This window comes from Pteropus medius, unplaced genomic scaffold, assembly GCF_902729225.1.
Source record: "Pteropus medius unplaced genomic scaffold, Ma_sr-lr_union100, whole genome shotgun sequence".
Lineage (NCBI taxonomy): Eukaryota > Metazoa > Chordata > Mammalia > Chiroptera > Pteropodidae > Pteropus > Pteropus medius.
The window spans coordinates 15,098,512-15,122,583 of NW_024346667.1; the positions used below are offsets into that span (position 1 = coordinate 15,098,512).

A 24,072-nucleotide genomic window follows, 5' to 3' on the forward strand; every position below is an offset into this window, starting at 1 on the left:
ATTTTTCCTTTCTACCAAACCTGCTGCTTGTAGGTAATAGGGGAGATAGGACCTCTATTCAATGTCAGGTTCTTTTACCCAGTCTTGCACATCATGACCTTTGAAATGTGATCCCTAGCCACTGTCTATTTGACAAGCATATGTACCCATACATGGTACTCAGCTTTCTGACCCCTACTGGTGGTAGCCTGGTTTGCATGACAGCAGGGAAAATTTGTGTTAGGCCAAACAGTGTTCTCACAAACCAAGGCATATTTAGAACCCTCACTCAGAGGGAAGAGGACAATATAATCATTTGCCAACCTGTTGAGAACTTTGGTGAATGGCCCCAGACACCTTTGGCAGTTGCCTTGGGCATTGTTTAGAAAACATAAAGCACGCCATTAATACATTAACCTTATCACTATTTCAAGGGCAATCTAGCATCCTTGGCAATGTGGCATCCCACCTGGGCACTACTAAGCACCCACTCTGCTGTATCGACTGAAGGGTCAGTTGCTAGGGCTCATACATGAGCTAAGACTTCAGCTTCCCGATTGCAAGGCAGTGTCACTGTCTTATAAGCCTGGACTTGGAAGACCACAGTGAGAACTGCCACGGGCTCATGCAAGGCAAACCTCAAAATCTTTCTACATATCCTGATTCCACAAGGCTTTATTCATAATCATCTACCCCTCGGCTTCCCATTGTCCAGGCAGAGGGTTAATCCCTTTAGAACAGCCCAACTATCAGTGCAAATGGAGAGATCACCAGCCAAACCACTCTGAGTTCAACCCACTGGCAGCTGCAGCTGATTCCTGTTTATATTCCAGTGGTGTCAGTGCTGAGCTGAATAGCAACTGCAGTCCACGTGGGCAGGCTGCCCTGACTACAGCCATCTTAGTTTGAAACAGTACAACTACTGTGCTTATAAAAATTATCTATAAGACTGTCTCCATAGCTTGTTTTGAAAGAATGAATGAAAATGGAGCTAATATCAGTGAGAATGTCCCCCACTTCCTCTCTACAGGCTGCAGAGGCTGCCACAGGTATAGGGTCAGCATTTGGAGGACCTAAATACCCCACAGGGCCTAGAATTTAGAAACACTGGGCTGGTGATGGCGTTCCTTTTCTGCAAACAGGCATGCTACTTAAGCAACGTGGGATTTTGAGCCATGGCAATGGTGGGTCGATGGAACCTGTTCTCAACCCACCCCTAACAGGAAGGCAAGTTCTTTCCATGATATGCTGTGCCTCCAGGAGAGGCTCTACCTGGAGGAGCACTGTGTACACTGCTAGGAGCTGTTGCTCTGTGGGAGCATATTGAGTTTCTACTCCCTTCCAAAGATGGGAACAAAATCCTAGGGGCACTCTCTCCTTCTGTTGTCTCTGCCACAGTGCCCAACTCATACTTAATGAAGTCAAAGGTCATCTAATTCAGCCCTGCTTGGGAGGTGCCCAGAGCTTCAATCTGTTTCACTAGTATTTTTGTCTTCTCAAAGGCAGCTTGCTGCTCTGATCCCCAGTCCTGTTTGTACCTTTTCTTTACAGGGTGGTATAAGGGATAGAGGCACTATGCCAGATGGGGAATAAAAGTCCTCCAAAACCCCAAAGTCCCAACGGAGATTTGTACTTCTTTTACATTCTTAGAGGTTGCATATGCTTGCACCTTATCAATCGCAGCTTCTTGGACAACTTGGGTCCTATTCAGCCAAAACTCTCTCAAAAACTTCACAGCAGTGCCTGGGCCTTGAATTTTCTGTGGGTTCACTACCTATCTTTTGCCTCACAGATGTTCCAGCAAAGCTTTCAGGATCCTGCAGCAGACGCAAGCCCTCACATGTTAATACTGTGTTGTCAATGTAATGGACCCATGTACATTCCAGGGACAGGTCAGGGTGTAAGGAGCCTGAGTCCAGCTCACAGGTCAACCAGAGGTCATGTCTTCGCGATGACCTCCTCCAACATTACCAGCACATTCTATTTTCCTTATTTTGATAGATTTCTTTTAGAGAATTCTTAGCAACTTATAATATATAGCAGACTGCACAAGAGTTAATCTTCACTTTCTCTAGAAACCCTATGAAAATTACACTAAAGCATCAGATGAAACAGGAAAGCAGGTAGTTGAACTGATATAAACTTTTGCAAATGGCTGAGAATTACTGGGATGGAAACATACTTTTTTATACTATTGAACTTTGAAATTACTTAAAATTGGAGGCATCAGGTATTCCTGAAGGTAGGGTTAAAGGTGAAAACAAAAAGACTGACATTTTTTTATATGGGGCAGTTAAGAATCTCCTGGGTTCTTTACTCAATTCCAATCACCAGGTGATTTCTGTGGCTAACCCACTGTGCTCCCTACCTATGAGGATTGGAGTTTAAATGAGAGAAGTATGTTTTCAGGCTACTAAAAACAGGTAAAAACAAAGATGTCAAGCTGTAGCAAAAATAAGAATTACACGTGAGTTTATATACCAAGTATTATTAACCAAAGCTATCTTCCCTCACTAGGCTACCAGAAAGCTGCTGGCCTACCATACACCACTTACACCATAGACAAAAGATAGATGAATTTCTATCTGAAGAATGAGAATCAATAAGAAATATACGGGAACTGGCTCCCAGGTTCACACTAGTAACTGCACGAGAAGTCCATCTCTACACATAGAACTTCCGAGCAGTATTTTCATTACTTCACTCATAAGTATGATCAAGTAGCCAAGGGTTATAAGACATTTGGGAGAGTTTTTAACATAAAATTCAGAGGCCAAAAAAACAAAAGTTACAATAAATTTGAAGGGAACAGAGGCAATGTAAGGCTCACAAGAAAACTTCCCCCAAGCTTCTAGTCAAGACTGTGAGGTAAGATTAATGCTATGCTCGCCTCTCCCATGACCATGTCAAAATTGCAACTAAACTACAGAACAACCATCATTGAGAATAATCTAGCAACTAAAGATATACAGAAGAAGCCACTGACATGCCATCAGCAATCAAGGCTCAACTACGACAGGAGGGCACATACAACCCATACAAGGGACACACCTAGAGTACCCAGCCCAGGTGACCAGGGAGACTGTGCCACTCAACCTCACAGGATACCTACCACATAAGGCCATTCTACCAATTAATTAGGTAGAGACATAGTAGCTCTACTTAATACATAGAAACAAACACAGGGAGGGAGTCAAAATGAGGAGATAAAGAAACATATCTCAAATGAAAGAACAGAACAAAGCTTCAGAAAAAGAACTAAAAAAATGGAGACCAACAATCTACCAGATGCAGAGTTCAAAACACTGGTTATAAGGATGATCAATAACTTCAGTGAGAACAAAGACAAAGAAAACATAAAAATGGACATAAAAAAACATAAAGAAGTACCAATCAGAAATAAAGAATACAATATCATTTTAGATTGAAAGGTGTACACAGACTGAAATCAAAGAAATGGAAAAAGATATTGCATAAAAATAGAAAAAAAGCTGGGATAGCAATATTTATCCCAGACAGAATAGACTTTAAAACAAAAGTTATAACAAGAGACAAAAAAGGATCCAGTAATTCCGCTTCTGGGTATTTATTCGAAGAAACCCAAAACACTAATTTGAAAAGATATACATCCATAGGTTCATTGCAGCAGTATTTACAATAGCCAAGATATGGAAGCAATCTAAGTGTCTATGAATGGATAAAGATGAAGTGGTGCATATATACAATGGAATATTACTCAGCCATAAAAAAGAATAAAATTTTGCCATCTGCAGCAACATGAAGGGACCCAGAGTATTATGCTAAGTGAAAGTCAGACAGAGAAAGACAAATACCATATGATTTCACTTCCATGTGGAATCTAAACAAAATAAACAAACAAAACAGAAACAAACTCATAGATACAGAGACCATTTTGATGGTTGCCAGATGGGCAGGAGGTTGGAGGAATGAGTAAAAAAGGAGAAAGAATTAAGAAGAATAAACTGGTAGTTACAAAATAGTCATATGGATGTAAAATATGGCATAGGGAATATAGTTAATACTATTGTAATAATTATGTATGTTGTCAAATGGGTACTAGATTTATCAAGGTAATCACTTCAAAATTATATAAATGTCTAATAAATATGTTGTACACCTGAAACTAATATAGTACTGTATGTCAACTATAATTGAATTTTTTTTAAATCTATTAAAAAAAGAAAACTTCTCTCCGAAATCTAAATTTAATTTCCTCAAAAAATTTAAAAGAAAAAAGTTCCTTCATAGAAACAGAAATTTAAAAAGAAACATTTAAAGAACAGAGAAAAAGCTCTTGGAAAGTAAAAATGGGATGGGAGGTACAGAATAATTAAGAGAAAATGAAGGTCAAAGGAACCCTAGTACAAATAGAACAAAGGGAAAAAAAAGAGAGTCAGAGGTAAAATGATATAACACTGAAGGAAGGTAATGAATGAGCTGGCCTAGAGGTCATCTAGTTCTGAATGCACAAGGGGAATGCAAATCAGCTCCAGAAAGGATATCTCTGTGAAAAAAAATGAAAAACAGGAAAATAAACTTATTCTTGCCTATGAAAAAAAACATATTGAAAGGAGAGTTACAATTCTTCCAAAGAGATTAAGATGAATTAGTGCTGCATATATAAAAGTTTAAGCAAATGTGAAGTGGGGCAATTCATAAGACTTGAGAAAAAATGAAAGAAAGTGTAATTACAGCACACTATTTGATTGATATATGAATACTCTTATCTAAATATTGGTTTAATGAAAATTGGTGCTATACTATACTGGAGGCTGAGAGAAAGAATGGAATAAGATTATTAAATACACATTTTATATAATAGGAAAACGAATAGATAAAACCATAATGGAAAAACAAAAACAAAAACAAGCTATCTACAAATATGGGAGCCCATAACAGAATAAAGGTAAAAATTAGCATGCTTGTCCCTGGATATCAGAAATTGCAAGTAGGATAAAGTGGGCCGAGTGATTGCTGGTTATCATCTGAAACTGTTAAGGCAGACCATCTGAAACTATACTTTGATAAAGCCTACCTGAGGATTTACTACATTAATACCTCTTTTTATGTATGTCAGTACTACTCACAGACCAGGAGCCTCAGCATCGCCTGGAAATTTGTTAGAAATATAATTCCTTGGTCCTAATTCATACCTGTTAAATCAGTAGCATTGAAAAAAAAGGACACAGAAATTTGTTTTAACAAGTTCTCCAGGTGACTCTGAGGCTTACTAAAGTTTAAGAACCATTAAGTCATATGAATAGGAAAGCGACACTATTGTCACATTAAGAAAACATGCCAGACTAATTGGCAAAGAATGTGCCATGACCTACTGAAGAATCTTTTCATACTGAAGGCTGATGATCAATATAAAAATTAGGTTGTTTGCATTCTTTTTATCTGCTAGAAAGGTGAGTGAGTAAAAGTAAATTAATCCCAGTCCATTTGTATAGAACTACCTTGGTTCTGAAAGCTTAACCACCTAGTAAATGACTCATCAGTATTCTAACTTTTCCTTTCACATGAGCAATCTCCAGTGCTCAGATCCATTTGCTTCTTTCCTGGGTTATAGCATGTGTCCTCTGTATGATTACAGTAGTACAGATCCATTATCTATGACCTTGTAAAAAGAGTATTGTACCTTCATGAGGCATGTATTTCACAGCCATCATTAGGCTGGCCTTTTATTTGTAAGTACCCTTTCTATTTTTCATCTTGTAGACTTTCTATTCATTGTAATGTCACTACAAATAATTAACTTGAAAAAATATCAGGGATGGAAGAGACAGAATCCATTAAGTAGAAACCATATGTAAAAGCTGAATCCCAGAGCCTATTAAAAAATAATATACTTGAGAATGGGTCATAAGAAAAAGTTTTCAAGGATAAAATATTACTCGTAGACAATGTGTTTACCAGAGGTCTAACTCAAATACCTTCTGAGGTCCGAGACGTGACATAAATGGGTGAAAAACTAAGGTATACCACTCTAGGAAGTGATAAACTCTTGGGTTACCCGACCACTCTTATTAACTTTTAAATAATGTTAAAACACCTCCCAAGAGCTGTCAGTCTGCAAACCCCTGGTGACTAAAAATACTTGCCCATTTAAATTAGAGCAGCTTTATTTATTACAGTCTTTAGTACAGATGCTGATGACATTTAAAAGATATGTTTGTGAATCTCTTTGAAGAAAAAAAATCTTCTGTATTTTAAAACCTATCTTAAGTTGTATAAATCAATAACCAATGGGCTTTTATACTCACAGTCAACCACGTCCCTACGACTATATTTGTTCCTTATAAGACAATACGATGCAGTGAAAGCACTCTGGATCCAGGACTAGAAGACATAAATTATGGTTTTAACCAAATGCAGGAAATCTACATTTCTGCTAGATCCCTCAGTTAACTCATATATGAAGTTAGGGTAATAAAAATAATATCTACCTTATCCACCTCACAAGGATTTTTGAGTAGTGAAATCAGATAAAGTATGTGAAAGCCTTTGGCTTATCACAAAGCAATAAATAAATGCCAGTTGTTTTCACCATTTCTGCTATTTTTACATGTATTTGAGTTATTTCTATTGTCCTCGAAAAGTTATAACATAGTTGCAGAGACAAAACATATGCATTGAACAAATAAATTATGTGGTCCAACCTCTACGAGAGTTGATGTTAATAGGATATAGTGATGAATTCTCATGTTGGGTGTGATTAAGTTTCTTTTATACTGAAGCCACGTGAGAGATGTTCTGAGCAAATAGAACACTACTGAAAAAACAACATAATGGATAACTTTGTTGGAAAAAAGAAGATAACTAACATTTATTCTTATATAATAAGAGCTAGATGATGAACGAGAGTTCCAAAATGTTAAGATTGCATAATTAATAAAGTCTTCAAGACCACATAAATAATAAGTGGCAAACTAGAATTTGAACTAAGTCGATCTGCCTTTAAATCTTATGAATTACTAAAAACAAACATGAAAACTCTTTATGATTCTCTCATTATTCATATTCAAACTCTATAAAGTCATATTTTTAAATGTTAGAGAAAGAAACCAAAGAGATACAATGAAGCCAAAAAAAAAAAAAAAATTCATACAGAGGACTTTAGACTCTATCCACTGAGCAATAAGGAATCTCTACAGGCTCTCAAACTAGAAAGCAATATATTAAATGTCATGCAGAAGTTAGTTTTGCTATTGCTGTTGTTATTCTAACATCCTTTTATTTCTTCTTTTGAATGCAACCACAGAGCATGCAATGAGCCTACAGAAAACTACAGAGAAGTTTCTGCATTTGTATATTCCCAAAACATATTAATAATTTAATGTCAGAACATAAAATCCCTTTTTTAGTGAATAGAACTGTCTTGTTCTCTACATTCTGTATAAATTCTCAGATATGACATTGCTAACAAAATAAAATAAATAAGCCCTGAGCTGGTATTGATCACTTAAACCTCAAGTCAATCCTCTTGACTTTGTAAGCACGGTATCGGAAATAGGTATCCGACATATGAAACAGGCAGGACGGCGCAATGAGGAGTTTGGCTCTCATTTTAAGATGTCAAAATTTTTCAACGGAATCTGGGTTGCTATATAAACTATCTTGATTTTACCATCTGAAACAAATTCAAATATTTATAAAACATATTGTAGGATCATGTCCTTGGAATGCCAAGGCTGCAGTCATCATTCCTAAACCAGAGCCCAGGCTTATGCCACAATTTTAATGATTTATTCAACCTGCCACAGAAATTAATGGTTTTGTCTTTTGTCTGGTGTAAACTTGACTGAGATTACCAAAACCTTGAGTTTACAAATTTATCTCCTGTATTTGTCTTAGTATCTCGACTCCTGAGAGCACAGAATAATTTTTCACATATCATTTTATTGAATCTTATATAGTATCTCATATAGTATCTCTCATATAGTATCTCTACGAGGTGGCTGTGTAGATCATTATAACTAGTTAAGGACCAACAGTGAGGCAGTATTGGTGAGATCTGCAAAAGTGAGAATCAGAGGAAGACTCGGTTCTGGTATTAACTAGATGGTGCTTTGGTTTTTATTTCAAGCATCAAAAAGACAAAACAATTGGCTGGACTGATGTTCAAAATCTCAGAAAAAAAGATCATTTGTTTCTGACGACACAGTTACATTGACCGCACACTTGCAGGATGAAATTTTGTCAGATAGTGCTAGTTACTTTTATTATATATATTTCTCTATGGGACTTATTTGCACACAAAAAAGGCTGCTATCATACTCATGTTACGATAATACCATTTTATTTTAAATGACCATATTCATGTAATACAAGGAACACACAATTTGAGAGTTCTATTGATAGTTCTTGCTTTCTGTTCCAATCTCTCTGAAACTATTTAAACACCATTTGTTTGCATAGACAAAGGTCATATGATCCTCATTTTATGATTTCTGTGGTATTTGTGAAGAATTTCTGAAGATTTCTCCCTGTTTACATCAGACACATGTCTGGGTGGCTGAAAAGAAAGAAAGAAAAAAAAACACATTGTTTTAACTCTTTTTTTCTATATTGTTACTTCATAAATTTTTTTAACATTATAACCAGAATTACTGTCAGTAAACAGAAACTTCTGTTAGTAAGTAATCAGAGAAATCAGTAGCAAATTATTATCTTATGACTAAAGGACAACATTATTAAGAGTAAGTTTTTAGTTAAATACGATTGACTAAAAAGCGCCTGGTAAAAAGCCACCCTGATATTAAATTGGGTTAATAACTCAGCAGTAGCCATAATCCAGATGGCATACTATATTTTCACATAAGCATATGATGTAGGATAGTTACTGACCCTCAAAATTACTATAATTTTTACTTTTTTCCATCACAATGAAAACTTGTTAACTCAGCAGGAAAGCCCTCTACATCCTTGATTGCTATGCAGCAGCATACCTTGTAGAAATGTTCAGGAGATCAGCATGTTACGAAAATGACAAATTTTTTGTAATGTGTTCCCGTCTTAAAGTATTCTCTTTGAGATTCCTAAATGGAAAAATCAAAAACAATAAAGAAAGTTAGTATAGAAATAGATAGCATTTCTGTGAAAATTTAAAAGTAAAGAAAGATCATGTAAAAAAAAAATCATATTATATTAACCTTCAAGAATCACTGGGCCGCCTTGAGATGAAGAATCCAGACTCTTGCAGTTTTCTGGGTGTGTTAGGATTGGGTTTCCTGATCCCTCTGAAATTTTCTTCAGAAGGACATCATATGGTGCCTCTAGAATTCCACCCTATCAATTCTTCAAGGAAAAAACACAGCATCCTCAGTCGTTCTCCAGAATCAATATTATCTTAAAATGTGACTCTATTTTCTTATTAATCTGAGCCCACTGTGCTATGACTAACGGAAAATATATAACACAGAAAGATGAAATGAAGATCTGAGAGAAAAAGCAAAGATGTCATATGTGTGATAGTGACAAAGAAACCAAACTGAGTGTCAGTTCTTTCTTCAAGTTGTATGTCATCCAGGTGCTTTTATGTATCTATGAACAAAATAAACAATATAATAGCCCTAGACCCAGAATTATAGCTGAGGATATAAAATTAGTTTATAATTAAAAAATGATTAGACTATAGCATGGCTTAGTCATAGGTTTCAAACTCCTAAAACATCACAGTATGAGCATATGCTCAGTTTGGTTATAGTTATTATCATTTTCGCAATAACTACAATCATCGGTGCATTGGCCATATGCATACAAATGCAGATGAGACCTCAATATTACCTTTGATGAGACTTTTCTACTTTTAGTATTGTTAGAATTTTAAATGGCTTTTATAGTGATAATTTTACATTTTTATCTGCAGGAAATTGTCCTAAACAGTGAAAGACAATTGAAAATGCAAACTTCATACTTGGAAAACTGAAAAGAAACGTTTTTTTAGCTTGCCTGTCTTAATAGCTGAATTCGTTTTAAGCTAATTCAATCTTCAGAAAAATTTAGTGAAAAGGTAACAGAGTCAATGTAACTCATCAAAAATTTAACAAAAATTTATTTTCAGGAGTATCACAACTTAAGCAAATTCATGTAAAATGGATCATTGGTAAGTCAGGTATATTGCTTAGAGATAGAGAGCAGGGGGTATTTATACTATGTTTCCCTTCTACTATTAATATTTTAATTCTGCTATTACTTTATTCGATTCACCATTCAACTGATCTGCCACCAGGTATTTATTGAATGTCTGCTCTGACACTGGAATTATAACTGACAGGCAGACAAATTTGCAGCCCTCGGGGATCTTATATTCTAGAAGAAAGAGACACTCATTCACTGAACCAATATTAATTGAGCATCTACTATGTGCCTGGCACTGTTCTAGATACTTGGAATTTATCAGTGATTAATGCAGAGAAAGATTCAGGCCCTTGAGGAGCATACATTTTAGAAATGTGAAATTACAAATATGCAATAAACAAGTAAACTATATAATATTACCTTCAATCAGGTTCTTTTACTTTATTATTTTAGGTATTATGGGGGGAAAAAGTGTGGCAGAGGTGAGTTGAGTTTGGAACACACTGAATTTAAGTTTCCTAAGACCTAGAAGAAGGGGTGCCTACTAAGTTACTAAATTTACTGGATGAATGGACAATAATACCTTTCCCACTAAAAACTTTCCTTTTAAAAAATTACTTACAAAAAGTATTTTATCTGAACATGGAGACCTGTTCTTATGTGAGCGAACAAATATCATTTCAGGCAGAGGTGTCAATGCTTTTGACAATCCAAACCAGGCTGCTTTTAATAGTATTGATTACCTAGCATAAATATAATTTGTCTACAGTGTTCGTGGGGAGGAGGCCATCTCCACTCCTTTAAATACAAAATGATAAAATGTCAACACTTGACAAGTGGGAGAGAAAGCACTTAAATTCTAAATCTTAAAAGGGTCTTAGACCATGACTTTCACAGCTAATTATTTCAAATGCCAGCAAAGATGTTTTCCAAGCTCCTAATTTAGAGTATTTTGTTCAACAAATTATAGACATAAAAGACAATAGATCATTGTGTTTTCCTGGTATCTACTCTGTACTTTGAAGATAATTTACTTACAGGAAAGTAACTTTGATTATTATAATTATAGCGGTCCAAAGTTTTTAAAATTAGAACTAAGTTTAAAACACTATAGTTTATAGAACATAGATATGGGATTGAATAGCATATTATTAAATGTTGAAAAAGAACTCTCTGCATTTGGTTGTGACATGAAACAAATAAAGATCTATGTAGTAGTTACCATTTCTATGTTAAGGATGTCAACTGCACAACAATGCAATTTATTCTACTTTACCGCCTTTGGTATCTTGAAAAGTATCAATGAAGGAGATATTTCATATTAATAATAAACAGAAATATTGTTGAGGTGTAAAGATACAACAAAATATTTTACTTTTATAATCAAGGTTATTCTTTTATCTACATGCTTTAAGGACAGGTAGATGTCCATGACATACTTGTATAATCTGAGATGTTATTTCAGATTGCGTAGTGATCTAATTTATACATTTGCCTTTGCCTAAACTCAAATATATATGTTTCCACTGTCCCAAATATTTGAAATGGATAGGAAATTTCTTATTCTTTAGAGCAGCAAAATAATTAGTGGTTAAGAGTACAAATGTCAATGTCTCACTTTCTTAATTTATAAAATGGAAATAATAAAATTTATCTCACATAATTTTAAGATGAGGATAAGACTGACCTGTAAAACATCCATTATAGTACTTAGCACACAGTGAATGTACATCAATACACACACATATATATTCAACTGATCGAGAATTTAACTATGTTTTCAATTTTAATATAACTTAACAATCACAGGTTTTAAAGCTAATACTTTGCCAAACACAATAATCTTTTACAGAATAGCAATTTGTGTAAAAAAATAAAAAAGTAACCATATGGACCTAAGAGAATACATCACTTCAAAGTCTTGAATATTCTGGCCTTTCCAATTGCTATGAGCATTCAGACTTTTAAAGTTTTTCTAATATAACTACTCTAGAAATGCATTGTAAAAAAATGACCATAAACAATTTGTTTTCACCTTCAGTCTATAAAAAGTTTCAGTTGTCAGTTTTGTCTTTACAGCAAAAATAAAAGTGACCAAACTGAAAATCCACCATTTTTCTTGGATCCATCAAAGAACTGAGGTTGCATAGGAAACCATCAACCAGAAATCTAGAGAGACAGACAAATCCAGAGTCATAGCTAGTAGCATCTCTTTCCTTGGAGCAAAAGCTGCAGGAGCCATAAATAGGTAACAATTAAATGATAATCGTGATGAATTGATGCAAGCCAAGGACTAGCCTGAGAATCAGAAACTCCTGGGGCTGTGGTGTTAGGGAGGCCCCAACCTTCCCTGAGTTTGACCTCTAGGAACAATATCGGGTCATTCTGATGAAGACCCAAAGAAGATGGCCCTTATGGTTCTTCTGTCAGTGAGAGAGAAAAGTAAACTTTTAAAAATATGCCTACAGTGTTCTTCGTAACAAACACCTGCTCTTTAGGGGAAAAGAAAGATTTTACCAAAGCTTCACCCAACTTGGGGAAAGGGAGTCCCTGAGGACTCCAGTCTACCATAGGTTTCCTGGGTCATCTATGGGCAAGGGAGTAAGATAAGAAACCCTTGTGAAGTTTGCTTTCCAGAAAAAGGCCCAGTAAAGACTGGGATTTAATCATAAGATCACCGGATCTTATGATTCCCCTCCTCCATACCTTACCCTCACACAACCAGTACACAAATATAATAACAGCGGATTGATTATAACTGAAAGACAGAAGCTCTATCTAAAGAGTTCTCAGGGATGCCCAAAGGCAGAAAGGAGACCAAGACAGGGACACTAGAAACACCTGGAAGTTTCTGCTATGTACAGCTATAGTAGACATTAAACACAGCTCAATTCCTAGCCAGATTATCACAAACCTTAAAGTAGAGGTCTGTTTATCGCGGTTCTTATTACCTAATACATCATGACTGGCTTTCAACAACAAAAAAAATTACAAGGCATGCTTAAATGCAATAAAATAAAATAAAAAATAAAAAACAACATCAAAAAAGTCACTGTCATCTGGAAAGAGAAAGCAAACATGAGAGCCATATTCATATATAACATAGATTTTGGGATTTATCACAAAAAATTATCATTTTAAGAGGGTCTAACAGAAAAACTAGACAATAAGCCAGAATACATGGGAAATATAAGTAAAGTCAGAAACTCAGAGAATCAAAGGGAGAGGTTAAAAAGTAAAAAAAACAAAAACAAAAAACTAATAGAAACAAAAATTGTCTTTGAACTTCATCAATAGAATGAACACAGTCAAAAAAAGAATCAGTGGGCTTAACAGTAAAGTAATAGAAACTTCTCAAATTGAAATTCAAAGAGAAAAATCATTAAAAAAAAGAAAAAGTAAAGGAACTTCCAAGAGCTATGGGAGAATTTTTTAAAATTAATGACAGACACCAAACCAAAGATCTAAGAAGTATAGAGAATAATAAGCAGGAAAAACAATAACAACAACAACAAAAAACTATATCTAGGCATATCGTATTCAAACTTCAGAAAACCAAAGACAACAGAAAAATTTTGAAAGAAGCCAGAGCAGGAATGAGGGGGAATGGTTTGCATGCAATTCCAATATGTAGGAGTTTTCTCCCACACCATCAAGCAATTATTTGACACAATCTGAGTGTCTTACAATTCAACTCAATTTTGACACTATCTACCTGGAAATAGCATCAGATTCCATAGGCTAAGGGCTCAGTCCTATAAGTCTGTCATTCACTTCAGATGCTAGTTGCAAGCCTAGGTGCTTGTGACTGACTGGTTATAAATCAGACGTTCCCACGACCATCTCCTTGGGTTCAATTAATTTGCTAGAGTGGCTCAGAGAACTCATGACACCCCTTTACTCACCAGTTTGCAAATTTATTACAAAAGATATTAAAGTATATAAAACAACAGCCAGATGAAAAGATACATACGATGAGGTCCCAGACAAAGGAGCTTCTATTTCTGTGGAGTTTGGGAAGCTTGGCACAGTGGCAATTGAAGCATTCTGGTTCACTACCCTGGAAGCTTTCTGAATTTTTGGAGGCTTCATTACATTGGCAGGAGTGATTAAATCATGAGCCAGTGGTGATTGATTCAACCTCCAGCCCCTTTCTCTTCTGGCAAATCAGGGGTTGAGACTTAAATTTCCAACCCTCTACCCATGGCTGGTTCCACTGGCAACCAGCCCCCATCTTCAGAGGATTTCCACAAATCACCTCATTAACATCAACTGAGTGGTTGAAAAGGCCTAGTTATGAATAACAAGATATTCCTTTTACCTTTATGGCTCTGAAATAATTTTAGAAATAGAGAATAGGAGATGAAATATTATAACAAAAGATGCTCCTAATGCTCTTATCACTCAGGAAGTTCCAAGGCGTTTAGGAGCTGTGAGCCAGGAACAATGGATGAAAACCAAATATATATGAGAAATATATTTTGGTCTTCTGAATGACTAAGCATATTTCTTATAAGTCACAATGTCATAAAGGTGACTGGCAACATCTTACCTGTAGAGAAACAGGGATAAGTCTTTCGGAGGACTTTTTGTCAGAAACAATTGTTAAAAAAAAAAAAAAGATAACAAGACAAAATGGAGTCACTTTTGCTAAGTCACGTCTTCAAACCAAAACTTAATAGCTAATTGTTAAAGAGAAAACCACAGGCCCCAAGAAGTGTCAGTTGTGCTAAAGCCCATGATATTAAACCCAGATTTAATACCTGACCCAACTGCTATTTCAATCTCTTCCAAAATCATAACCTTAATCAGCCAGTCTGGAGTTTTCTGGTTGACACCAATGAGGTCACGTGTCACGTGGTCCCTCTCCATCCTCCATGGAAAGAAGAGGCAATCTGTATGATAAAAACTCTTGCTATTTTTGCCCACCCCAAAGTGGACGTCTTAATCTAAAATGATCTTTCTTTTACCTTGTTAACATCTTGCCCCAGCCCTCTTCCCATAAAAACCTTCCATTTTGTACAGCTCCTCAGAGAGCCCTTCTAGTTGCCCAGTTCATGAAATGTTTAACAAAGCCATGATATCTTCAAATTTACTTATTTTATTTTTCAAAAATAAAGAAGAAATAATGACATTTCCAGACAAACAAAAACTGAGGGAATTCACTGCCAGCAGACCTGCCTAGCAAGAAATGTTAAAAGAAGTTCTTCATAGAGAAGGGAAATGATATAATTCAGAAACTTGGTTTTACATAAAGAACGAAAGAACATCAGAGTAGGAATAAAACAGGGTAAAAAAACTCTTTAAAAAAAAATCCTTAATTAAGCTAAAATATAATGGTTTCTTTAAAATAATACTAATCTATTAGGTGAATATAGCATATAGTAAATGAAACAAATAGCAGCAATATCATAAAGGAAAAGAAGAAGAATTGGGAAGAGTCTGTTACAAGGATCCCGCAGTACATGCAGAGAGCAGTATACTGTTACTTAAAGGTGGATGGTTATTAAAAATTAATAATGCAAACTGTAGGACAAATAATAATGTAAAAAGAAATAGAATTCTTACTTAAGAGATGAAACAAATGGAATCATATCAAATGATCCATTAAAACTATAGAAGGTAGAAAGAGAAGGGGAAAAGGAACCTGACATTATCGCAATAGATAGAAAACAGTTACAAACATGGTAAATGTCTCAACAATCACTTTAAATATGAATGGTCTGCATACACCAATTAAATGACAGAGATTGTTAGAGTAGGAAATCTCTGTACCTTCCTGTCAATTTTGCTGTGAACTTAAAACTACTATAAAAGAATAAGGCCTGTGAATGAATGAATGAATGAATGAGTGAATGCACAGTTGAATGAATAAATGCACGGGTAAGCAAACCAATTAAACAAACAAACAATAATCAACAACAAATACCCACAATAGTTGGGATAGTTCAAAGGGACATGAGAACCAACTGAAAAAGAGTTCTCAAACAGCCAAAGCTGGAACAATTTGAACAACAAAACAAAGAAGATAATAGTAGATTATAACACAATTCATTAAGCAAATGTTCATGAGACCATACTAATATAAATAAATGACCGAATAAGTAAATAAGTAAAAGAATTTCAAATAATTTATGTAGATATACCACCCTTAAGTAGGTAGAACACAACTCTTCACTCCTTAGGTGCTGGCATAGTGATTTTGTTCCAAAGAGTATGGTATAAATGGGGTGGAGAAAGCTGACTAACAAGCTCTTAGCCAGATGATCAAGATCAACATCAATATTGATAAACGATGATGCTATTATGTAACTTTGATATGATGTCATAAAAATGGCACTTTACCATAGTGTTCTTCCTCTCCCCAAATCCATAATCCCAGTCTGTTCTTGAGAAAAATAGTGGACAAATATCAACAGAGGGGCATTTTACAAAATACCTAACCAGTACTCCTCAGAACTGTCAAAGTCATCAATAATAAGGGAAGTGTAAGAAATTGTCACAGCCAGAGGAGCCTAAGGCGACATGATGACTAAATGTAATGCTGTATTCTAGAACCCATGCAGCAACAGAAAAAAGGGCATTAGGTGAGAATTAAGGAAATATTAATACAGTATGGACTTTAGTTAATAACATTATGTCAATATTGCTTTGTTAACTGTAACAAATGAATCCTGCTAATGTAAGATGTGAATAATAGGAGAAACTGTGTTTTGGGTTTATGAGAACTCTGTACTCCTTGCAATATTTCTGTAAATGTAAAACTGTTATAAAAATAAAGTTTATTTAAAAATAACCATAAGTTTCTTTAGCAAGAATTTTAGAGTTTTAACACTCTTTATACTTTTCAATATTATTACCTCTATCCACAAACTTAGGTGCAAACTTGTCTTTTCAGTTCACAGCACTGTGATCAATGTTTCCCATCCTTTACTATGATGTATGTTTACATTATTAAATAATGGGGAAAGATGGCATTGGCTTTCCCTGTGTAGTACTAGTTTGTATTTAGAGGATGATAAAACTATTCATTTTAATTATTTTAATTTACTTACTTGTCTTGATAACATTTAAAATTCTAATGCACCAAAAAGTCTCTCTGCCAGCTTGACCAGGAAATATAAATCCATTCAGCAAAATGAATTTGTGGTAGGGCAAACATAAATTTGAATAAAATGAAAATTAAGCTCTAACCTCAGTTGATTAAATCTATGAATAAGTAAATGAATCAGTCTTACTAATATAATTCCTTATTTTGTTCCTGTTATTGTGCCTATAAAAAAAGGGAGTGAAGTATGTTTATTTCATTGAGTTACAATTATGGTCATCTATTAAAAGATTGAAGGCTGATGTCAGTTTGTCCTTGTTTTTCTTCGTATGTACACACTTGTTATAAATCAATAAAATGTAGTATTAAAATGATAAAGGCATTATTTTTTAAATATTTAGTTTTCTAGGACTATTTCATTTTTTTAACCAATGACCTTAGATCCTTCCTCCTTAGTAGAATAGTCAGAATTCATAATTTTTCAAATATAATTTCTCTTAAATTATATCACACTGATGCTTTGGGGGAGATGAAATAAGATCAATCTCTCAATGGACTAATGTATCACCTATATACACTGAGCTTGTGATAGATAATTTTCAGAGTGCTGCAACATCCCGTAGTTAACTGTGTGAGAAATTGCTTAGATCAGAATTTATTTGTGCAATTTTGCAACATATGAGATTATGAGATTATTTGTGAATTTTGAGATTTCTATAAGAAAGTGAAATCACTTCAAAAACTTGATCGAATGTTCTCCTTTTAGAATAGTCAAATTAAAAAAAAGTAGAAAAAAGAACTTGAATTTCTGTAGTCTAACTCTTCACATGTATTTTGAGCAATTATTTAAGCTTGAAAAACCCTTTCTTTTCATGTCGTACTATAATTTTCATCTAAAGTTAAAAATACTAAATCTGTTCTTCCACATAACAGCCCTCTAATTACTTAAAGGTAGTGGTTCTTCCATTTCTCATTCAAACATGATTATTAGAGATTGCATCGTCTTTCTCAGTCTCCCCATGTTAACAACCATCCTCACCTGTGATGTCCAGATAGTGTTCAACCAGGAAAAGGCAATTGTATTCTCTTGTTCTTGACCAGTATTTCCACCAAAGTAGTCACCCAAAACACTCTATGTTCTCACCTATAAAATTTGTTTTGTTTTTAAATATATAATTCTGTTTTGTTGTTTTATAGGTGACATAATTCACAAAGCCTCCCAGCTTTGTGGAGTATAAACAACATAGCATCAAAATTTTCATTATGTTTTTTTTAGAAAAATATCAAAAGATACAAATGTGATAAGACCCCTTCAGCAGGTCTAGCTTCTTTGAAATTCAGATATGCCTTGTTTAGTGATACAGGTTCATAATGAAATTTTGCTTCATCTAGTTATGCTTTAGAAACTCAGTATTTTTAGTAATACAAGAGTTATATATCAATTTTTTGCATTCCAAAAATTCTAGTTTTGCTAATAATTCTATAATTTAACATTTAAAGTGATAACTGATTCACTAAATTAATTAAAAGTGGAAAGAAAGGAAAAGAATATAAGGGAATACTTTTAATAACCTTAAACTTACTGGGGAAAAAAGTATCTTTTTTAGATGAAGAGTCTTCGATGACAACTTGACTTCCAACATGAGCAGGTCAGGGGTCCTACTTTGTAGAGCTCTTGAGTTCACTGCATGACTTCCAAATGGTATTAGTAGGGATTCCATAAAGAACTAAACTGTCATAATTCAACTGTCTAATTATAGCCTTCCACAAATACTTGGTTTCTCACTCTTATTCACTTAAAGAGTAATTGTCCCATTTAATAATTGGAGAAAGCTCTTAACAAGTATAGCAAGCAGAAAAAATTCTATAAATAATATATAATGAATATGTATTCTAAAACAGTGGATTTTAAGAGAAAACACTCTAGTTTAAGAATAGATAAAAGAAAATTAATGTGTATCATGCACTTACTATATATGCCCAGCCCTATTATAAAGGCTTTATATTAATTTACGTAATCTTTGAAAACTCTATTACAGAGAACACCATAACATCTTCTCTTTTATTTAAGGAAACTATGGCACAGAGAATTCAAGTAAGTGTTCAAGATTACACAGCTAACAGGCAGAACCAGAGTTTATACACCAGCAGGCTGGATCCAGAGCCTGCTTTTAACAACTTCATAACACAGCCCCTGAGAAAGTGGTGGTGTATTGGCTCTGGACAAAGGTTTATTCAGGGGGAAAAAAAAAAAGCAAATGCTTAACCTCATCAGAAAAGGTTGCCTAAATTGGGTTTAAAACGTAACTTTTCCAAACGAAACTCTGGAAGCTTCCCCCAACTTTCTGGAATCAATTTCCTCCTGTTTTTTCAGGAAAGGGCATTATCATCCCTCCAACTCTTTCACTGTCTCTCCCGAGAGTGACAAAGGCGTCCTCATTTGGCTCCCCTGTGGTCCCTCCTGTCCTTCTGGAATCTGTTCTCCACAAAGATCCAAAGCAGACTCTTCAAAACATAACTCGAATCCTGCACTTTTTACTTAAAGCTACTTAGAGAATTAATTCATTACACTTGCTCAATGTGCTTCCCACAATTTAGGAGACCCTATATGATTCAGCTTAGCCCACTCCTATAACGTGGCTCTGTAAGACTCCGCCACTTATTAAAATATGTTTTGTTTGCTCTGACATGTATTCTGTTCCACAAACATACAACGCTACTCCCTGTCCCGGGCGTCTTTGCATCGCTACCCTCTGCCTGGAATGCTCCTTTCCCAACTGTTCATATGACTGGCTCTTTCTCATCATTCAGGTCTCATTCAAATGTCAATTATTAAAAAATGCCTATCTACCCCCAATCTTCTCCAAAGTAGCCTCTCTCAGTTACCATCTATCGTATCACTCTTGCGTCTTCTTTCTGTCATGTGCCACTATCTAAAATAGCTTATCTTCCTGGTATTAGCAGTGTCAATGCAAATTACTAATACAGTTATAAGGAAAATATATACAGTTACTCATCAAGGACTGCTGAAAACATTCCTTTTAAGCGAACACGTTTTATCATTAAACACCTTGAGCATCTGGGGAGCACCTGCTCTTGTCTTTTCTTCACCGTGTGCTCCTTTCATTATGTCTATGATCTCCTACTAGCTCTACTACAGTTTTTTCTCAGATCACCACTGTTGACAAGCTGAACAGATGCAACTGTCCTTGCGTAGGGCTAGAGTATTTACATGAGCTCATCCAGGCAGAATTAGAATGTATCTCTGCTGACACCCAGCTGAAACAGTAAAGGATGCTTAAATGTTCTCCCAGTAGAAATTCAGTTTCATTTTTTTCTCTTTATGTAATAAATTTCCGGATGCTTTTTGTTTTGTTTTGTTTTGTTTCATTTTGCTCTGGAAATAACAGTGATAGCCTTATATATGTAGATGAGAAACAAAAATGCATTATTTTTTACCTATCTTACAATTTTAATCCACTGATGGTAGACTTGGTAGAGGTGCAAAAGTATCAAGATGCAGGGCTGCTGAGAGCTCCTGTGAAGAAGTTTCTAGAACAAAGATGGCCACATAAAGAACAAATATCACGGAGGCAGAGTAACTTCTCTGATAACATTGCTTAAATCCCTCAGAGTGCACTTCTGAATTTAGGCATAGGACTAGAAGTAGGAAGAGATAAGAAACAAAGAATGAGTCTTCCTTTTGTCAGAATGGTCCTTTGATCCTGCTTCAATATCCTCAATCTCATGATACTGTGATACTGTGGAGATTACTAAGACATCACTCTGTGAGTTGGGTCAGCCCCTGCCATCTTTGAAGTTACTCAGAACATCAAAATCCATAACTATCCCCCAAAAGTAGTCTCTAGCACAGTTTATGTTAAATTCATCTTGTTTCCATGTTATTATGTATCACACTGCTAGCTAAAGCCTTAATCTGGAAACTTCCACACTATGTCTGCTATTATGTAATTTTTCTGATTAATTTTTCACATCCTCAGTATTTTTCATTGACTTTATTATTTACCATTCACATATCCATTCATTAACCACGTATAATGTGTTATGCTTTATACTTGTTACTAAAGATACAAGAACAAAAAATAAATTGTGAGCTTAAGGAGCTCATTTCTAGTGTTAGAGAGGCATATAAGCCAGCAATGTGGTGTGCCTAGGTGTTCTTAGCTAGTTGAATATGTGATTTAGGGGTTAGGAAAAAATATACTTGAATTTTTAGAAAACTGAAAATTAGCATTTCCTTCAAGAATGAATTTAGGCCATAAACTACAGAATTAGCAGGACTTGAGAATTCTTCATCAATAGAAACTGCAAATATTTTTATCTCACATTACAGTTAATGTAGCTATTTGAAAATATTCTTTGATCATCTTCTTCAAATTATAGTAGTTGCTAAATGCATCACTAGATCTTGATATTTAATGAGTTAGTAAAGGAGCACAATAATTACTATAACACAAACTTGATTTTTAAATATATTTTGATAACTATTTTAATATGTTTGCTTTCCTTTGTAATTTTATATATTTTATGTTATGCATTTTAGAACATCTTTCTAAAAAGGGCCATAAGTTTTACCAGACCACCATATCTTTTTAAAATGAGGGAATAGTAATAATTATACTTTTACAAATTAATTATTACTAATTAACATATTAGTATAACTATTAATAATTATAGAATAGATAAGACTATTAAGATATTTTTGGAGTTCACTGATCTTCACTTCAAAATAAGTAATAATCATAATCATAATCATAATAATCATAATAAAAGGCATTGTTACCAACCAACCAACAGGAACAATTAGAAATAGTCATATGCTTGAATGAGGGAGACCACTATGCACATTGCATGCAGTCTACTTTCTGTTCCTCCCTTGAGTATTTGGTAGGTTGGGTCAATGTGGTATCACTCCCTGCTTAATTGTAGACCAGAGAATCGCATCTTTACCATGCACTGCACACTCTAATCAACCTTCAATTATTACAATGGTGCAATTTAAAAAAGGGTTATTGCATATAAATATACATTTTCTGTATTTTTTACTTTGATCTTTTTTTAGGTTTATATTTCAGGACAAACATATCCTACATTATATAGAAAACAACTCACAGTAAACTTCACAATTTTTAAACACAATTACATAAAACTTTATATAATTTTTAATAGATGGATATACTGCAGAATGTTCAAATTAACTTAGTTTAAAAAAAATCTTTGTCAAGGTGCTAAATAATTTTAAAGTTTCACAGAGAAGAGAGAAGAGTGTATACTGTTTGAATCACATGGGTCTGGGAGTCATATGCCAATGATGCCACATATTAGCTGTAAGGTCTTGGGAAAATGATGTAAATATTTGGATCTGATTCTCTCCTGCCTACCCCAGGTTAAACATGGAGGAATGGTTAGGAGAATTAAATGACGTATTGTAGAATAATTCCTTAGAATTCTGTCTAACTTTTATGAGATTGATATCCTATTACAAGGGTCTAAATAATTATTCTTAAATTCCCTGATACTTTAAAAAACATCACTATTATTTCTTAGTTCTTGCTCAAAACTTTAGAGATTCTTTCTTTTTATCTCCTCCATCAAATTTATTAAGTATTTATACTTCTTTCTTGACAAGGCTCATAGATTCTTCCTTTTTTATTTTGCATTTCCCCAACAACCACACAAATATGAATGCTCATATCTCATAAAACAGTTCCTAATATATCTTCTACCATGACAACATACCTAACATAACTACATATCCACATTTTCATTTTCCTATTACATCATTTAAAAATGTATTGCCTTTATTCTTTATCACAAATTCTATTCAATCTGACCTTCAGATCTAAACACCAACTTTACTTATTTCTTATCTAGTCAAATTTACAAATTTTACTACTGAAAAACTATATTGCAAACTCTACACAGGGCTTCTTTCTGTTATATACTCTATTGTTGTTAAGTTAATTCAACTTAAACATATTGTTTTCCTCTCAGCCCAATTTTGATTTTGCTATCTATGAAAACCAAAGTCTTCTTCAATTGGCCTTATTCAAATCATTTTCATGCAAAACCCACCAATTTTTATGCAAATGTTTACAAGATATATGTGTGGTCGATGATAGTATATAATAGTTAATATTTGTGATATATGCGTCAAGAAAATGGGTTGATTTGGCTTAATAAGCCCCCTTTGATTCTCTATTGGCACTAAATTTTTGCAATTCAAGGGCATGGCCACTAGATGGTAATCACAGACCACACTGATTCAAAGTAAAGTATCTAGATAGCTATTTCAGGGATAATGTACCACATTAAGCTATTTTTAAATCTTTCTACCTGAAATAATATTTATTTATCTATGTATTTATCATGTGTATAAATCATATCAATATGTAAATCATATCTACATCTATATATACATATATATTTGGATATTATAAAATATATGAAAGTATTATTTCAATATTTCAATACTAATATGATTATTATATTATTTCGAAAGTAGAAAGAGACAATAAGTTGTGTTGAAATAGTTCTATTTTCCATTCCTTTTTAATAAAAAAATACTCACTGCACTAATTTCTGGCTTTTTCTATTATAATTTATTTACCTTAATCTTGGGCGCAATCTCGAATCTGTTCATCCTATCTGCAGACCCAGCAAAGTCCATACAATTACAAAGACTCTGGAAAATTCTTAACCACTGCTCTTACTGCCAACGATGCTTTGAAAGGCTGTAAGTTTCAGAAGCATGAAAACTTTAAGTAAGCAAGACACTTACATTACACATGGTATTTCTCACTAATACCGCACTCTTGTCATGGTTCATACTAAATTAAGGTATTCTCCCATATGACAGTTGCCACGCTTTTAAATTCTAGAAAGGGAGGCAAGGCACCAAAGTTTCCTTCCACCAACTC

At 34.3% G+C, this 24,072-nt stretch overlaps 1 protein-coding gene and 1 long non-coding RNA gene across 3 annotated transcripts in view; both read right to left on the reverse strand.

Moving 5' to 3' along the window:
- The window catches only part of GALNTL6 (polypeptide N-acetylgalactosaminyltransferase like 6), an 886,098-nt gene that overhangs the window by 575,316 nt on the left and 286,710 nt on the right, over positions 1-24,072 (reverse strand). The gene's annotated exons all lie outside the window — the stretch shown is intronic.
- Positions 8,111-11,176, reverse strand: LOC120613378 (uncharacterized). The gene is made up of 3 exons (XR_005655688.1): positions 9,156-11,176; positions 8,952-9,041; positions 8,111-8,518 (listed from the first exon to the last, which is right to left on the reverse strand). It is a non-coding gene; the product is annotated as an uncharacterized LOC120613378 (long non-coding RNA).